This window comes from Triticum dicoccoides, unplaced genomic scaffold, assembly GCF_002162155.2.
Source record: "Triticum dicoccoides isolate Atlit2015 ecotype Zavitan unplaced genomic scaffold, WEW_v2.0 scaffold37226, whole genome shotgun sequence".
Classification (NCBI taxonomy): domain Eukaryota; kingdom Viridiplantae; phylum Streptophyta; class Magnoliopsida; order Poales; family Poaceae; genus Triticum; species Triticum dicoccoides.
The window spans coordinates 1-6,891 of NW_021267163.1; the positions used below are offsets into that span (position 1 = coordinate 1).

General features: G+C 38.9%; 1 pseudogene; it reads right to left on the bottom strand.

The window, feature by feature from the left end:
• Positions 1-1,721: 1,721 nt before the first annotated feature.
• Positions 1,722-6,500, bottom strand: LOC119346032 (annotated as a pseudogene).
• Positions 6,501-6,891: the final 391 nt, after the last annotated feature.

Consider the following 6,891-nt stretch of genomic DNA (forward strand, 5'->3'; position numbering starts at 1 on the left):
TCGGACCTTGATTGTATTCTGGATGATGTATGTTTAACTTGTATTTGTGTGAAGTGGCGATTGTAAGCCAACTCTTTATCCCTTTCTTATTCAGTATATGAGACTGTGTGAAGACTGAAGATTACCCCACAAACCTATCATGCGGCTATGCCTCTAAGTCATGCCCCGACACGTGGGAGATATAGCCGCATTATGGGTGTTACACATTCCTAGTGGCAAAACTGAGTAGTGGGACACAAGTAGTGGCATAAATGATAAAAACCCTTAAACTTAAGAGTCCGCACCCTTGCCCATTCTTGTGAGGTCTTTGCAACATACTCCCTCTGTTACTAAATATTTGTCTTTTTAGAGATTTCAATAAGTGACTACATACGGAGCAAAATGAGTGAATCTACACTTTAAAACATGTCTATATACATCCGAATGTGGTAGTCCATTTCAAATCTCTAAAAAGACAAATATTTAGGAACGGAGGGAGTACTATATATAGGTAGTATGTCCATGTATCTATTGATCGACATCCATTTGCATCTATAATTGACTAGTTGAAATATACATACAAAACATGCTCTAGAAAGGGAAAAGCATGTTACTCCCTGTCCCTATTTACTACTCCCACCATTTCATAATATAGTGCGTTCATGCTTTTCGAGAATTAACTTAGACCATAAATTAGACCAACAACTGGAGTGTTGGTGTAGCTGATGGTGAGGTACACCAACCAGCTTGGCTGTTGGTGTAGCTGATGTCCTTTGACTTACCCTGTAGATGAATGAAAAACACACGAAGAGCCAGGATATATGGCGCCAGACAGTGAAAGGAATAGAGGAAAGATATTTTCTGATCTTTCCACCTCAAAATGGTAGCAGCTGCGCTACATTCAAGACCTATAATGTCAAGGAAATTAAATAATGCATTTTTTGGTGCACATTATGAACATAGATACTTGAAATGATTTGCTGAACTATATACATATTGATGTTCAATCTTACTTAAAGGTTGATTGAATATTCTCCTTTCATATCTATTCCATTCTAAAATACCATAAGTTTCCTGTATCCTTTTTTGATGAATCTGTATCCATAGGAAGAGAGCACAGTTGAAGAAGATGTTCTTATATTTTTTTTCGTTACTGTTTCTTGTAAAAGCTATAATCTTTGGGAGGTGGGTTTAGCACGTACAAGGGGCATTCGTTAACATGACCTATATAGTCCTTGCAGATAAAAGACTTCAAATATTCCATCAAGTTACAAAAGTCTATTGCGAAGAGTTCACATGCTGATGATTTCAAAGGAGGTATGTTGGTGCCACTGGCCATGGAATCAGATTCTGGAAAGGGTAAAAGGTCGTCAAGAACAAGCAAGAGAAGGAAGCGGCGACTTTGCTAGTACGAATGCATGAACCTCCACCATTTTTTGTATGTGCTAAGATTCTACATGTTAACTTCTGACTTTATGTGAGAAGTGCAAGATCGCTCTTTATTTCTAATTTCTCTCAAGTACATCTGGTACATTCTCAGTGCTAAAAAGTTAGAATCTGATACAAAATATAATTACATTGCATACCCAGAATTTTTTTTGAGGAAGCTCAGTGTATGTGTACTTACATACACTTAAAATACACAACTAGGCCAATCTTTTTTCTTTGAATAGGAACACTGTAGTGCATACTACATAATTGTAATACTTTCAATGTGCTTACATTGCATAATTGTTCGAGCACTACATCTTGAGCATTACTGATCTTCCGTAAGGATGGTAAAACGAGAATCCAATAGTGGCCCAAAACGCCAACACAAAGCCGGCAGCTGTGACCACATATAGAACTGGGTCACCGGTCGCCTCTTCCACTTCTTTCCCGGCAGCAGGATCTGGACTGGGAGCAGCACACATGTCCCCCTGTGTAATCTGGTGAAGGTTGGTGTTACCTAGGTAGCTCTCCATGCCAAAGCCTAGCTGACCAGAGTTTGGTATACATCCTGACAAGTTGTTGTATGCCACAGAGAACACCCCCAATGTTGATAACTGAGTTAGCTGCCAAGGTATTGGTCCACTCAGCTCATTGTGGGAGAGGTCCAAGCTCTCTATCTCCTCCATGCCGCTCAAGGTCATCGGGATCGGGACAACAAAGAAATTGTATGACAGGTTAAGGGATTTGACATGGCTTAGATTCCCTAGCTCCCAAGGAATTTCTCCATGCAACATGTTTGCAGTTAGGTCGATGCCAGACATTGAAGCGAAGAAACTTCGACCGTATGTGTAGAGATTCCCCTTGGAGGCAAAGGTGAAGCCTCGTAAGTCATATGAAGAGCCATTGTATATCTCTCCATAGACTGGCTCCAACATTTGATCGTCTGTGTCGCCTTTGAAAGACATATCACCAATACATGCTGGCAATGAACCTGAAAGCTTGTTATGGGACAAATCAATTATCCTCAAGTACATGAGTTTGCACACTTTTGGATTAACGGGCCCTTCGAACTTATTTCTGCCCAACGTAAGTAGCCTAATGTTGTCAAGATAACGTACCCAATGGAGGTTGCCTGTGAACTGATTGTGTCTGATATCCAAAGAAATCAGACTTGATGTGTTGAAAAAGGGAAAAGAGATATCGCCAGAAAACGAGTTCTCAGACAGGTTAACAAAATTGAGCTGTATAAAGATACAGTTTGGTACAGACCATGTAAGATTATTGCTTGATATATCTAAAAAGTGAAGTCCCATGAAGCCACAGATTTGTGGATGAATTTTGCCGGTTATATGGTTGCCAGCAAGATTCAGAACTACCAAAGAAGATAGATTCCATAATGAGTTATCAAGATTGCCAGACAGCTCGTTATCATGCAAATCCATGACTTTTAAAACACCTGACAAACTATATGGTATTGTCCCTTCAAATTTGTTCCTGTCCAGGTACAATTCATTCATATTGGACAGATTATTCATCCCACCAGAAATTAGACCACCAAGCCTGTTGTTTGAGACCTTCATTGTGGATAGCCATTGATAATTAGTGAAGAGGTAATATCAGTGCAAGTCATAGAACTTGTGCTGGATGTGCAATTTGGTTCTAAAACTTGCAAAATACGGAATTTTGGTCACGTAACTTGTCTCACTGTGTAAATACGGTGCTTTCTACCATTTCAGGATGTACGGCCTGCACACGTGGCGTGCCAGCACGGCGTAGGCCCGCCTGTCAATGACCGAAAGCATTATTTTAGATAACTCCCTTTCATTTTATTTATTTACACACAAAATTCCTCAAATAAAATTTAAAACTGCAACAATAGGGATTTGATCCCACAATCTGCAGCCCAGTTACTCACATACATTACCACCAGACAAAGCTGGCTAGACGCTTAGTATTTACAAAAACAACTATATATCCTATAAATACGGACTGTACAAATTATACTAAATTTTAAATCTAAACGGAAGACACGAGCACCATGGTTCGAACCTGTTACCTTCTGAATGAAGGTCGCGTGTGAGTGGGATAACCTATCACACTTCATGTTTTAAATGGACAAACAACATTTATGCTATCAGACCTTGCAAATTTTATTTTTATGTTGTCAGTTCTTATGTCATGTCTATCCAAAACTAAATTATGTTTTTTCTAAATTTTCTGTGGAATAGTGAAACTTTTCATCGTGATGTAGCTTAAGATTACTTACTATATTTAGGTTGAGCTGGCAGTATCCCTAGTAGATAATAAAAGGGTGGCTAAGACTACAAATTTGCACACAGTACCTAACTTTTAAATATAGCTTTCCCACAAAAGAAAATTTATATATAGCTGGCTGGACTTGGGGCTCATAAACTTGAAACTATACAACACAAAACACTTTTATCTATATTTATCTCTAAGAAACAAAAATCTAGTCTGTCTTCAGCTAATTGTGAACAATGTAAAATGCAAAGGCAACATAAAGAAAAAACAAAATACATGAGAATATAAATTGTTAATTTTTTTAAAAAAACATATGTTGTTTTCTTACATAAGTAAAAGAAAAAAAAATTAGACAACAAAGATTTGGGTCCCTTTATAGTAACAAGTGTCATCATGGTCGGATGGTTAGCCCATGCACATGCAGCCAGCCACCAGCAGGACACAAAGGTTTGAACCATGGGGCTCACAATCTTCCATTCAGATTTAGATATTATTTTGTATGGTCTTCAAAGGACATATCATGTATAGTTGTGAAAGTTTAACAAGAGTCATGATTAGTCTGGTGGCTATCCATGCTAGTCGTTTAGTAGGGGATCATTCGTTTGATCCACACTGCGGTGTCTTTTTTTCATTTTATTTGACTGATTTTGTACGTGAGTAAATAAAATGCAAGGGAGTTATCTGGAAAAAAAATGCTTCCAGCCGCCACAGGTGGGCCTACGCCATGCTGATAGGCCACATGTGCAGGCCATACGTCCAGATATGAGAGGAAGCATCGTATTTGAATGTGCAAACAAGTTATATGATCACAATTCCATATTTTGCAAGTTTTAGAACCAAACTACACATCAAACGCAAGTTGTATGACTCCCATACAAGCTGGAACTTCCCCCAGAAAGTTTGTTGTTCGACATGTCCAAAGATTGCATGTAAATGTTCTCGCACAGCGACTTTGGTATGTTCCCATCGATGTTGTTACTAGAAATATTAAGAACAGACAATCTTGGAAACAATGAGCCAATGTTGTCTGGCAGTTGTCCTGTGACTTGGTTCATGTGTATGTCGATAGTGGACAGATAAGGTTGGGTATGCCTTGGGTCCATCGATCCAGTTAGTGAGTTATTTCCAAGATTTAGATACTGAAGTGTTGATTCCTTTGTAAACAGCCAACTCGGCATGCTACCGGACAAGTTATTGTTGGATAAATCAAGCATCTCTAAATGACGTTGTGTGCGTAAAAAATGTGGTTCTGCAATAATGTTCTTGTCAAGGTCACAACCAGAGAGCAATAGCACTTTCAATTGGAACGAAGGAATCCATCCAGGAATATGCCCGTCAACAACTAGGTTAGAATTGCCTGAAAGGTCTATCACTTCTAGATTTGTGAGGTTTCTAAGCCAAATGAAAGAAAATCTACCACTCAAATTGTTGCCGGAAAGCTGAAGAGCCTTAAATGACGATGGAAGATTTGATGATTGATTTATCAGAATTTGTCCTCCAAAGCAATTATATGAGAGATCCAATTGTTGAATATGTGGAAGCAAAAACACGAATGCTGGAATGTTTCCACTGAACTGGTTGATTGCCAAATACAACTCTCGTAGATTCTTGAGAATTCGAAATGCTGCAGGAGTAGAAAAATCATGTAACAATAGTTATCATCAATGGTTACACTTTTTTTCTTCTGATATACGCAGTAAATGTTCTTCTGATAGGAATACCTTGTTCATTTGGAAGAGCTCCACTCAACTTATTAGATACGAGATTTAAAATTTCAAGATGAGGAAGTGCAAATAAAGACGCAGGAAGAGATCCACTAAACTGGTTGACACCCAAGTTCAAGGTCTTGATGTTTATAAAGTCTGCAATGCGTGCAAGTAGTATAATTGTTACAGGTAACACATACTAATAAAACATGAAATAAGAATATCTACCTGTAAAAATTGGAAGAGTTCCGTTGAGGCTATTATAACTGAGATCCAAGACTTCAAGTGAAAGTGGTCCTGAGGATGAATTTATTGGAATTTGCCCACGGAAGTGCAAATAGCGATTCCGGGAGGTCTCCATCGAAGCTATTGAAAGACATGTTCAATTGTCGGAAGTTTCTAAGATTTTCAGTAGCTGCAACATGTGCAGGCATGCGAGACGAATTATTAATATGAAAATTTGATGTCTACCTTAGTATTCCTACAATAAGCACAAATCTCTACCTGTGCTTGGAAGAGCTCCGGTCATGTAGTTACCGTTGAGAGCTAGAACTTCCAGTGAAACAATGCGCCCTAGAAATTCCGGGAAACCCCCTCCCTGTGTAGTAGCACTAAAGTCAAGATATCGAAGCTTGGATAGTACAACTAATCATGCAGGTGTTTTTGTTTGTATATCAATGAGAATAAGAAGTCATTGCACATACATATTGTTCTATAAAAAGAGAATTTGGAGCACACATACGTACCTTCCAAGGCTAGCGAACAGGGATAATTGTTTGATAGATCAAGGTATTCAAACTCATGTAATGCAGAAAACACTGTTGAGTTTAAATACCAATGATCGTGTGAACTAGTCACAAATATGTACGAAAGATCGAGATGAGACACTCGTTGTGTTGTATTGTTGCATTTCACACGCTCCCACGAGCAGCAGTCATCACCATCCTCCCCCCATGAATTAGTCACGCCCAAGGAGCGCGCTCTCATAAGGGAGGACTGAATATCCATTAGTGCAGCCCTCTCCTCCACGAAGCAACCAGAGGACAAGTGAAGCATGAACTGTAACGACAAAAATAGTACTAATATCGAAGACAATAATCCCCATGGCAAGCAGCTACCCATAGCTAGACTTTGGGAGAGAAGTGGTGAGTGGTTTTGCAGTTCTGCAGGCTTTCCTTTTATCGATCTTTCGCTAGCTTCATAGGTACTAATTATAGACGCAAGGACTTGCAAGGAATACAAGTCTAGGAGTACAACTTGGCACATAAGGTCAATTTAATTACTTGAACAAAGTCTTCAGCAATCATGCATCATCCACAGGAAATCTTGTTGTGAAGATATTTCTGTTGAGTATATGTGTTATGCATATCTGTGTATTGGGCCTACCTTCTAGTTCCTTGTATAGCTGAGGTCGTGACCCACCTCTTGTACATCATATATATGTGCCTTTGCACGTGAGCAATACATTGTGCAATACCAACAACATACATGATATCAGTTTTTAGGTTATAAC